The sequence below is a fragment of the Balaenoptera physalus genome (genome assembly GCF_965194825.1).
Source record: "Balaenoptera physalus genome assembly, chromosome: 3".
NCBI lineage: Eukaryota > Metazoa > Chordata > Mammalia > Artiodactyla > Balaenopteridae > Balaenoptera > Balaenoptera physalus.
This window is the reverse complement of record NC_138890.1, coordinates 156,504,565-156,516,923: the sequence shown is the minus strand read 5'-3', so window position 1 is coordinate 156,516,923 and position 12,359 is coordinate 156,504,565. Positions and strand designations below refer to the sequence as shown.

General features: G+C 32.6%; 1 long non-coding RNA gene and 1 pseudogene across 2 annotated transcripts in view; one reads left to right on the top strand and one right to left on the bottom strand.

Moving 5' to 3' along the window:
* LOC309656910 overlaps positions 1-12,359 on the top strand; it is a 251,817-nt gene that overhangs the window by 123,928 nt on the left and 115,530 nt on the right. The gene's annotated exons all lie outside the window — the stretch shown is intronic.
* The window catches only part of LOC309657018 (protein lin-28 homolog A pseudogene), a 46,494-nt pseudogene that overhangs the window by 13,010 nt on the left and 21,125 nt on the right, over positions 1-12,359 (bottom strand). The gene's annotated exons all lie outside the window — the stretch shown is intronic.

Below are 12,359 nucleotides of genomic sequence, written 5' to 3'. Positions count from 1 at the left end.
CCATTCCTACTAGATCATTTCTCCTTAGCTTGTTACAGATATTCTGTGCATGTAGGTCTTGTGTGTGTGCATCGCATAACTCTGTCTTTTTATGCATACAGCAGTGGGGGTTGGTGATGGTAGTAGACAGTTTCATGATGGAAAAAATAATCCTGCAGTCTTTGGGTTCAGTCCTTACTGTAGTTTATTTTACTGGTAATGAGGGATCAGAATTTCAAAGAGTCAGGGAAAGTAGAGCACATTAATGGTCAGCACAATACACGTATTCTACAATACAAAGAGCATAGCAAAAGTCGCAGAAGTTGTGTAGCACAAAAACAAGAAATGAATTAGGGAATGATGGGCTGAAGTTGAGGAAGATAACTCTGCTTCGGGAGGCAGAGCTGTCGCATGGTCTGGGGATCTGAGGCAGAGATGTGGCAGAAGCAGGACAAAGCCAACAGTGTCACAGAACCCTGGGCCAAAGCTTCAGTATGCAAATGAGCCACAGACCCTTTACAAAAGGAGCTCTCCTTTCAGGAAACCGGACAAGTCTATGATGGGCCTCACAGAACTCAGAAGTCATAAAATTACATTCAACCTAGAAAAAATGTGGATGTCCATCAACAGGGCAAAATTTGACTAAATTACAGTGAACAGATGACTATACAGCCATACATAATAATTTGTTCCACATATGTTAGGATATATGGAGAATTATGCAGCCATAAATAGCAGTTTTTATCCATATCTGTGGACACAAATAAATGTCTAAGATATTTTTTCCCAGTGGCACAAAGAAACAAGTTGGAAGGGTAATACTTTATACATATAATTATATATTTGTAAAAAATATATATATATATGTCTGTGAAGAGTGAAGGAGAGAGAAAAAGAGAGAGAAGGAGGCAGAAAAATATATCTCAGGCCCTGAAAGTGGATTTTCTTGGTGGGAAAGTAAGAGGAAGCTGGCAAATTATCATATTTGAAGTGTATGGAGACTGTTATTCAATTCCAAATTCATATTTACTTTTTTATAATTTAATAAAGATTATGCAAAAATATAAACAATCAAGTATCTTCCTGATTTTATTATTTGCTTTTAGCTTTATTCATGGTCTTTGTGACATAGAATCTTTCAATTTCTCTGCAGTAAACCTGTCAAGCTTCATTCTTTCCTTGGATTTTATGTTTTAATATGTCTTCAAATTATTTCAATATTAGTGTTTTAAAACTGAATTTGTTTTGGCATAAATTGAGGGACATGCCTCAATGTTTGATGCCTTAATATTTGACTCTAAACAATTGTATCAAATCTGTATACTCTGCATTCAAGTGGCATTATAACAAATATCTTTTCATAATAATCAAACTCATTCAAACTTAAACCATACATTTCTCACTGATCATATTTTTCAAATATATGCTATTTTAGTCCATTCAGGTTTCTATAATAAACTGCCATAGACTGTGTGACTTGAAGAACATTTATTTCATATAGTTCTGGAGGTTGAGAAGGGCAAGAATAAGGCACCTGCTGACTTGATGTCTGGTGAGGGCCCCCTTCCTGGTTCGTAGACAACTGTTTTCTTGCTGTGTCCTCATATGGCAGAAAGGACATAAATTCATTAATCCCATTCATGAGGATTCTACCCTCAAGACAATCATTTCCCAAAGGCTCCACCTCCTAACATCATCACATTAGAGATTAGAATTTCAACAGAAAATTTTTGAGGAGATACAACATTCAGTCCATAACACATGTCATAGATTTAAAAGTTCTAAAAATTATTTAAATAACCATTGAATTAAAAAATGCATACTGATTCTAGTTAGAGTATCAGAAATAATTTTATATTTAATTTATATATTCTTTTAAAACATTATTTATGTTAAGTAAATTATATGGGGTGTTTGTGTGTGTATGGTGTGTATGTGCATAGGATGTGTACGTGTGTGTGTTTGTATGTACTTACATTAAAGAAAGTTAGGAACTAAGGTAGAAAATTTAACTGATTTTTCTGGCTAAGGGTACATTCCCAGTGCTGATGATTTCTCACTTGGAGGATTATTAATGAATCTGAAAGAGTTACCAAATTGAATCTGTAATGATCTTTTATAATCTTCAGTTTTAATTCTCTTCATGGAGTTGTAATTTATATTTTATTATGCATTAAAATTAATAATAGTACATTTTAGACATTTGTTACACTTGGGTTAATATAATTATGTACTCCCTCTAACAAATGCTACCCACCACATTTCTTCAACTACCATCACCCTATGAAAAATTAACTGGTGTTTTGAAAAAATAAATATGTATCTTTTTACACAGACTAAAGTTTAATTTTAAGTTACAAAACCATGCATAGTGTTCTTCCCTTGTGTTGAAAATATAATCAATATTGTTAGTTCCTATTCAGATGAATTAGTTCTTCATAAGCTTTGATGGGTATATCACTTAGTAGATTAATGTAACTTCAGCCCATTACACATAATGGTGGTCAAATTAATTCACTAAAACTCTGACCACATTCTGGATAGTAAACCAAGGAAAGATTAATCAGCTTAGTACTGTGCATCACATTACACTTAGAAGTGAATCATATGAGTGTAAATTATGCAAATTATTCCTATGTCTTTTCAAAATAGTAGCAAGTATATTGTGCAGTTTAACCATTGTAAATTCTATAATTATTAAAGTGTTTCATTACTCATCAATTCTGTTATAAAAATATCAAATGGTTATAGTAAATTGTGAAATTATGTACTTTATAACTAAAGAAAGTATACTTTGATGCATTCATAAATGAAAGCAGTTTAATTGCAACTGTAATAAATAAAGGTATCGCAAATGTGTTTAGTCACATAATCCAGTAAAATAGGTTAGGAATATAATTATTTTGATAAATTTTAGTCTATTCAAAATATCATTAGGGAAGATATTATGAAATGAATCAAAAAATAAAACCATAAAACATTTTAAATTGTGTCAGACCATATCTCTATTTATGCCTTTGATTCAAAACCAAAGTATTGACAGTTTCCACTATTTCTGATTACTTAATTTTACTTCAGAAATATATAAATGTGACAGCCTGGAACAAAGGAAAGAAAAGAAGAACAGAGTCAAGGCCCTGTGCTCCCAGACCAAATTTGTCTCATTTTTTGTAAAACATTGAGCAAGTTATTTAATCAAGTGAAATATCTTTCTTGGAGTGTAAACAGAAATAGATGGATAAACTTCAAAATCTGAATAAATTGCAGAACAGTAGGGAAATGGATGAAAAACATGATTTCCCCAAAACTCTCAACAAATATCCATCAGAGAGTCAAAATATTTTAATACTATTAACATAAGAAAAACAAACTTTGATTTCCACATTGCCTATTGATTATTCAGTATCAAATTGTATTTGGAACATATGCTGTGTTTGTGTGACACTTGTGTTTCATTATGATCTTCTCAGTCATCCACCCACCCATCCAATCATGTATTCATTCATCCATTTGTAACAGGACTGTATCCTGAAATGTTCATGTTTATGTTACTCTTTTTGAACATTCACATAAATGCCGTTCTACCCACGTTACCTCTAGGTGTATTATGGTTGACTTACTGAGAACGCAGAAGTGAAAGCTTTAAATATGAGTAACTTGAGTATTGAAAAATAGACTCTTGAAAATCAAAAATAAAATGTCATGTGATTAAAAAAATGACACATATTCTTTCTGAAAGAAAATAATGTCATCAGCTAATCCTTCAGCCCCATTGGAGATAAGATGATGAATTTGTGGACTGGGAGTTGTGAAGAGAAAGACATGAATCAGACATTAGTTTGGGCCAAGGAGCTGCAAGCAATAGGGTTTCACATGGTGATAAGGAATGAACATTAGAGACAAAGGTAGGATGCTGACCAAGATCCAACCAGCCTCAGAGAGCCCAATGGAGTTGCAGTCACATATGCATACCACTAACTAACATTGGGTAAACACCTCCTGTTTCCCTTGCTGATATTTTTGAGCTATGCTGCTCTTTGGTGTGGGGAAGACCTTCTCCCAAGAGCTGGTGTCATGTTAATTAAGGATCATGCAAACAAACTACACCTACTGCTGAGACGGCTAAGGCAAGCAAAACAAAACCACTTTTTTTTTTTTTAAATACATTTGCCCTTTCTTACTTCTTTTCAAACACCCAGGAAATGTAACATTTCAGTACAGCAGTGTTTTTAATCAAGGAAGATTCTACTGAAGGGGAAAGGAAAAATCACAACATTTCTCTATCAATGAAACACATTCTTGTTGCTCTTTCAGTAAAAATATTTTCATCAACTTAATGTCCAAACCCTACAGGAACAGGGCACACAGTCACAAAAAAAAGAATCTTTAGCTCATGGATATTATTGCCTGGTTAGTGGAGTCAAATATTAAACTTTAAAAATATACAATTACTCACAATTACAAATTCTGGGAAATGTTATGAAGGATGCGTATAGGGTGATATCAAATAAATAGGGGGTAGATCAAAAGAAACTGGCTTGGGGGCAGTACTAGAATATTCTGATTTGAGGAATGATCAGAGAGTTGGGAAGTTTTGACTTTAGGATTCTCCCATGGATTCTAGCCCAAAGGTGGGGCTATGAAATCTAGGTTTCCTAAAAAGCATCAAATTACAGTGGGGTGGCAATCCATATGAGCAAAGTGAAAATAAATAATTATAAAGATGGAGTGGAACCTCAAACAAGAAGTAGTAATAAAAAATAAAAGTCAGTGGAGATAAAAAAGGTTTGGAGTTTATTTGGAAAAAATGAGTAGTTGGTTTAGAATTGATGCCAGTATTAAGCAGGGTGCTCCAGAGAACCAATATGATATATCTATATATGTATCTATATCTATATCTATATCTGTCGATCTATGTCTAGATCTATGCACACATATATACACATATATGTATTTATATGTGTATGTATTAGGAGTTTTTTTTCTGTTTTAAGGATTGGCTCATGTGATTGTTAGGGCTGGTAAGTACAAAATTCATAAATCAGGCCAGCAATCTCAAAACTCAGGCAGGGATTGATGTTGGAGTCCTGAGTCTAAAATTAGGTAGCTTGGCAGGCTGGAAACTTGGCAGGAGCTGACATTGTAGTCATGAGTAAGAATTTCTTCTGGAAAACTCAGTTTTTGCTCTTAAGGCTTTCATATGGTTGGGTGAGGCTCACTCACATTATCAAAGGTAATCTACTTTGCTTAAAGTCACTTGTAGATGTAGATGTTAATCCCATCTGCAAAATGCCTTCACAGCAACACTTAGTGTTTAATTAAATCACTGGGTGCTATAGCTTAGTCAAGCTGGTGCATAAAATTAACCATCATATAGCATAAACGGTAAGAAGAGGAAGGTGTGGTAAGTGGTGCTTATCAAATTCAAAACAAATAGATTTTTTATTTTTCACATTTCTCCATCTCAAGTATCTAGTTCTAGTTCTGTAATTTATGTTTATATTCCCTTCAGTTATTTCCTGAAAATGCCTTTACTCCAGTCATAATGTTTTATTTTCTTTAGTCTTAGAAAACTTTCTAATTTTGTCTTATTATTTCTTAATATCTGACTGACTTTATTTCTCCTTTTCACCATAAAATTATCAAACTTTTCACAATACTTAGAAATTCTATGTACTGTATTTTTCAATATTATAGTTAAATGTTTCAGTCATCTAATTTGAATCACTCTAAATATTGATTTAATATATTAGAGGCACATTTTCCAGTACATTATTAGTTACATAAAGTAGTGTAAAAATAAAACATATGGTTCTATTTTATTCAAATTAAAAGTCATAAGAAAGCATAAACACATTAAATAAACTTAGAAACAGCTTGTATCAAGAGTAATAAATAAAAACTGGATCTTTAATACACACAAATTATATAATATTAATTACAGGTCTTCAGACCAGATATTTTTATTTACCAAATGAGTTTAGGTTAAAGGTATTTTCTTCAAAGGAACAAGAAAAAAGCCTAATTAGTTATTTCACTTAGAACTAGTACAAATGTAAAAATTTGGATTTCCTAAATATCATTTTATTGTATTATCTATTAATAAATTTGTATACTGTATTATAAAGCTTACTTATTCAGTATCACATTAACATTGGTTATTGATATATATATATATATATATATAAAACAAAGCACAGGCCATGATCTTATCTGCATGTTTCTAGGTATGTTTCCAGTGTCACTATTCCTAACAATTGCTGCCCCCAAATTCACTTTCATATATGACTTCATAATATGAAGGCCAAAACAAAGTTAAATGCCAAAAGAGTAATGTAAAAATAGTAATAAACATTTTTTGCAAATTTGTTTTGTTTTGAAAATAAAGCTAAGATAGCTTCATGGTATGCTATGAAGCAGGCATCAGCCAAAGAAACAGACATTTAGAATTAGTAAATAATTTTTTATGGTTAAAAGAGGTCACGTTTCAAAGCTGAAACTGAAACCAGGTAAGCATTAACCAAAACTTTAATTGTAATCGAAGTTTCCATGGTACTATAATCAAACAAACAAACAAAAAATAAAATAAATAATTCTAGCCATTACATAATTTGAAAAAACTATTATCTAATCAAGTTTCAATAATTCCCTTTGTGCTAGAAATAATATATTAGCTTAAGTGAACAAATGGATTTGCAGAAAATTTGTCCTTTTGCAACCAGACTCTCAGGATGACCCTCATGATCTCTATTTTCTGATATTCATGCCTTTATGTGATCTCTTTCGAATGTCGGTAGAACATGTGACTTGCTTCTAATCAACAGAAAATGAGAATCATGTCAGGATATATATGATTATGTTTTTGCTACTAAATAATTGCATTTCATAAAATTGGAGAACCCATCTTGATGGAGTTTCTCTCTCTCTTCCTTGCTGAGTTTGAACAAGCAAGCAGCCGTTTTTGGAAACCCTCTTGGCAAGTAACTGTGAGAGGCCTCTAGTCACTGAGGGAAGTCATTGCCTGACAGACAGAAAGATGATTGAGTCCTCAATTCTAAAGATGCAAAGAACTGAATTCTGCTAAAAATTTGAGTGAGTTTGAAAGTGGATCCATCCCTAGTCAAAATTCAAATGAGACTTCAGCCCTATCCTACATGTTTATTGAAGTCTTGTGAGGTCCTAAGCAAAAGACCCAGATAAACCAATGCCTGACTTCTGATCCATAGAAAACTGTGAAGTAATAAATAACTATTGTAACAAGAGATAAATAATAGAGCTCCTTAGTTTTTCATTTTAGATTTCTCACTAAAAGTGACATTGGGTTGATGGCCATTCATGAAGTGTCCCTCATTGTTATTTTAAAATGCTTATAAGACACTCTTAAAGATAATCCATGCTCATGTACAGAAATATACCACAACTCTGAAAATAAAAACAAAAATATCCTATATGCTTCTAAATATAATCTTTTTTAAATATAAATCATAATGATACCTGTAAACTTCAATGGCTTAAAACAATACTAATTATATGACTCGTAAGTCTATGGCTGTTTTAGGCATTCTCCAGAAACAGGATATGCCAGCTCTTCCCACCCCCAAATGTCAAGACAGATGATCGCACACACAGAAAAAGAGGACATACAAAAGTTTATTACTTATATAATGAGATATTTTATATAATGAGATATTTTAGGCCAGGTTTCCAAGCTGGCCTAAAAATGCCTGGAGAGTGCATGGATAGGAGACTGGCTTGGGTTTTCATAGTGGTTAGGGAGTGGCACCAGGGTGTGGCTCTTGTGTGCAGCAAAGGGCTTATACGGTTTTAAATTCTGTGAGCACCACAAGAGGGAGTACACAGATATTCTTATCAGCTTTCTGAGATTTGAGACAGAAGGGAAAGAGGAAGAGGTAAGGCCCAAAAGTTGTCAGCAGCCAAATATCAAACAGAGTCAGACTCATTATTACAATGATAGATTGAGTAGGTTTTTCTGGTTTCAGCTCTGATCCCTCATGTGCCTGTGGCTACCTGTAGGCAGCTCTGTTGACTGCTGATCTAGAATGGATGTCTGGAAAACTGAGCTCTCCTCCAGCATTTGTTCCATAGTAGTGGAAGAGACCCAAAAGGGAGGCTTGAAGCACTCAGATATTGAAGGCTACGGCTTAGAACTAGAAACCTGAAACTTTGTAATATACTAACTAAAGTAAATCATAAGGTCAACTTAGATTCAAAGAGTGGAGGAGACTCCTTTTCTCGATGAAAAGCATTGCAAAATCAATTTGCGAGGACATGATTACAGAGAGCAGGATAATTAAAGTCATTTTTGTAAACAATCTACTATAGAGATGACTAGAGGAAAACATTAAACTATCCATATTTTATTTCATGGCACGCAATTTTGAACACATTGAATTTAACTGAAACAAGGGAAAGAGTCATGATTTACACCTCACCATTCAGTCTTCTAACCAAAAGGAATAAAATTATACTAACCAAAAATTTAAGTGGCCATCTTTTTGCAACGTAAGTTGATTTTCAGTCACTCAGATGCTATTTCTTCCCTGAAAGTTATTGAATAATAGTAAACAATGAATAGTGACTGAAATCATTTTAAATTAACCTATTCAGAAATGGAAATTTCCAAGGAAAAGAATGCAAAGCAGAGGTAGGGGATGGTGAGATTTATAGAAATATTAATTAAATTAAGAGGTAGCAGCACAAAGAGGAAGATTCCTAGGAGCAGGGTATCAAAGGATTACATTTTCTCATGTATTTTATCAACTCTGAGAATTAGAAAATGAAGCAGTAGTATAGTGATTTTAGTAGTATCTTAATAGTGCATGTCTGGACAATGCTAAAAGGTACAAACTTAATTGGCTGCATCTAAACCTGCCCAACAATTATAGTTTAATAAAGGATCCCACTGTAATACTAGAAGTTAAATCTAAGTCAAGTTCAGGCTTCACATGCTGTCCTTTGGGAAATACAACACTATGGCTAATCTCACTTTATCTGAAAATTAATTGTATGATACATATCACCAGGGAACTTCTGAAAAGATATTCAAACATAAAGGAATGGGTTATTTTAGAAAAGAAAATACCATAATTTGAGATAAAAGAGAATCTTGAACATGATGATTAAATCAACCTATTAAGCAGTAACATACTTAATGGTAAATCACTAGCAGCAGTTTACTGAAAAATTGAAAATAAGAAGGGAATGCCCACCACAGTTATTTAATGATGTCCTGCAAGAAGAGGAAGAACAATGGAAAAGATTGATAGATTTTGGCTAGTTGCTCTAATTAACAGAGGATATGACTTTCTACTTGGAAAGATTACAGGAAGCTAACATATCATTAGAACATATACAATAAGAGTTGGACACACTACTCTGCTACAACATAAAATGATAGAAGTCAGTAACTCTCATATATATCAATGATAATAGGATAGAAATTATATGTGTTTAGAACAAGATAGAAACTAAAATAGAATGAATATTCCATTTCACCAAATAACCCAAATGACACGTTATTTCCTAAAAGTTTCCTAGAAGTTAATTCTATTATAAATATTCAATACTGATCAAAATATAATACACAATATGATTGAATACTTGTCTAAATCAATACTATAAATGATTCTGAATAAGATTTCTATTTAAATATACTCTATCACCATAAGCCTGTTTTTCAATTACATAAAGTTACTCCAAAATTTCAATACAAATACAAAAGAAATAGTAGATGTCAAACATATTTGAAAAAAGGCAGGCTAGTTTTACTATCTTATGTTTAAATACATTATTTCTTTACAAAAGGTAAAGCAATGGTGTACTAGAACAAAAAATAAACCTATTAGATCAATGAAAATAATAGAAAACCTAGTTGTAGAGCATTTTGTTGAATACAAATGTAAGAGAATATCCACATACTCAGACATTCATACACACACAAAGCTACACACACACACCCCTAGAATATAACAGTACTTTAAAATGGAGGTTATTCTTGTATGTTCTATAAATAATATAATACTATTGTAATGGTAAGGGTATTCATAAAACAGTGTGATTCTTTGAGTATACCAAGTCTTCAGATAATTTTAATATTCTTTACACTTTTTCAATTTTTCTACAATGAATGGAACATACAATTTACACTCTAATTTCAGAAAAGAAACAATAAATACTTAAAGTAATTTGAAAAGTGAAATGAAAACTTAGAAGAAAATAATCATACTTGAAATATTCAAAGTGTAATTTTATTATCAGTAAAAATATAAAACCAAAGTCTCGGTGATTTTGTACCTGAGTTAGAAAATATGTTATGCTTGCAGACTTCCTTGGTATGAAAGAGTTCAACATGTTTATCTTTTTGTTTACTTATATTCACTTCACACATATACATATCATAGAAGGGAAAAGGAAGCTGGCAAAGTGAACCATTTCCTAGAAATTAAAATAAATATAAATGTTCTGGGAATGGAAACCTTTCCATAAATTAGTGGTTCACAATTCTGATGCAGAATTCTTTCAGAGACACCTGAGGTCAAATGTATTTCTAAAATAACACTAAAACATTATTTTTTGTTTTCATCAATATTCTCTCATAATTGTAGAGTGGAGCTATATAAATGCTACATGACTTTGATGGGGTAATTGCTCTCATGACTAATGGATGTGAATGGAATTGTATACAGTATATTCTTATGTTTCCTAGAATATTCTGAAATAGACAATGCATAGATAGATGATACGTAGGTAGAAATATATATATATATATATTTTCAGAGTTCATACCATACTCTTACTAGCTATGTGCAATTATAACTAGCATGATCTCTGTAATATTATTTTCCAATAATTCATCATTATTTGGAAACCCCCAATTTTTCTGCATTTATGCAGAAACACAAACAATACATAGTTTTCTTGCTTTGCAATATTTTTTTAAAAATTGAGGGAACTTTTAGGTATCTGAAGCTTATTTTTTAGAATTTTAGTTAGAATATATTTTCTTGCAGTTAAGAATAGATGTTTGGCTTAGAAAGGGAGATTAGACGACTTGGTTTCTCAACTCACATTTGTAGCATCTATGTATAAAGTTGCTGAAGAAAGATAAAATCAGAGTCCTCGCTATTAAACATAGACATGATTTGTGCTTTAAAAGTCAAATATTATTATACCTTTACAAAAGATACATGAAAATGTCCCTGAAGCATCTTACAATTTTTAACTTATATCTTGACCCTGAGTACACATCTTTCCAAATTGCTTTCTAATATAGCTATATTGAGGTATAAATGATGTACAAAAAACAGCACAAATTTAATGTCTACAATTTGATCAATTTGATTACATTCATACACCGTGTATGTGTGTATCACAAAGATTAAGGAAATAAACATGCACATCACCTCCAAAAGTTTCCTCATGTTCTGTGTGTATGTTAAGAATACGTAATATGAAATCTACCCTCTTAACAAATTTTTAAGTGTTTGATCAAGCTACTCCACCATTTGTTAATTGCATGCACTATGCTGTACCCCAGATGTCTAGAACTTATCCATCTTGTATAACTGTAACTTTATACCCCCTGGACAATAATTCTTATTTTCCCTTCCCCATGCCTTGGCAACCATCATTTATTTTCTGCTCCTACAAGTTTGACTATTTTAGATAACTCATGTAAGTGGAATAATGCAGTATTTGTCCTTCTCTGACTGACTTAATTCATTTAGCATAATGCTTTACAGGTAGAGCCAGGATTTTTTTTTTTTTCGTTTTTAAGGCAGAATGATATTCTATTGTATGTGCATACCACATTTTCTTTATCCATTTGTCTGTTGATGAACATTTGGCTTGTTGTCTATCATGAATAATGCTACAATGAATGAAAGTACTCTTTTTTGTTTAACGTCTTTATTGGAGTATAATTGCTTTACAATGGTGTGTTAGTTTCTGCTGTATAACAAAGTGAGTCAGCTATATGTATACATATATCCCCATATCTCCTCCATCTTGCGTCTCCCTCCCACAATCCTACCCCACCCCTGTAGGTGGACAAAAAGCACGGAGCTGATCTCCCTGTGCTATGCAGCTGCTTCCCAGTAGCTATCTATTTTACATTTGGTAGTGTATATATGTCCATGTCACTCTCTCAGTTCGTCCCAGCTTACACTTCCCCCTCCCCGTGTCCTCAAGTCCATTCTCTACGTCTGCGTCTTTATTCCTACCCTGCTCCTAGGTTCTTCAGAACTTTTTTTTTTTTTTTTGAGATTCCATATATACATGTTAGCATACAGTGTTTGTTTTTCTCTTTCTGACTTATTTCACTCTGCATGACGGTCTCTAGGTCCATTCACATCACTACA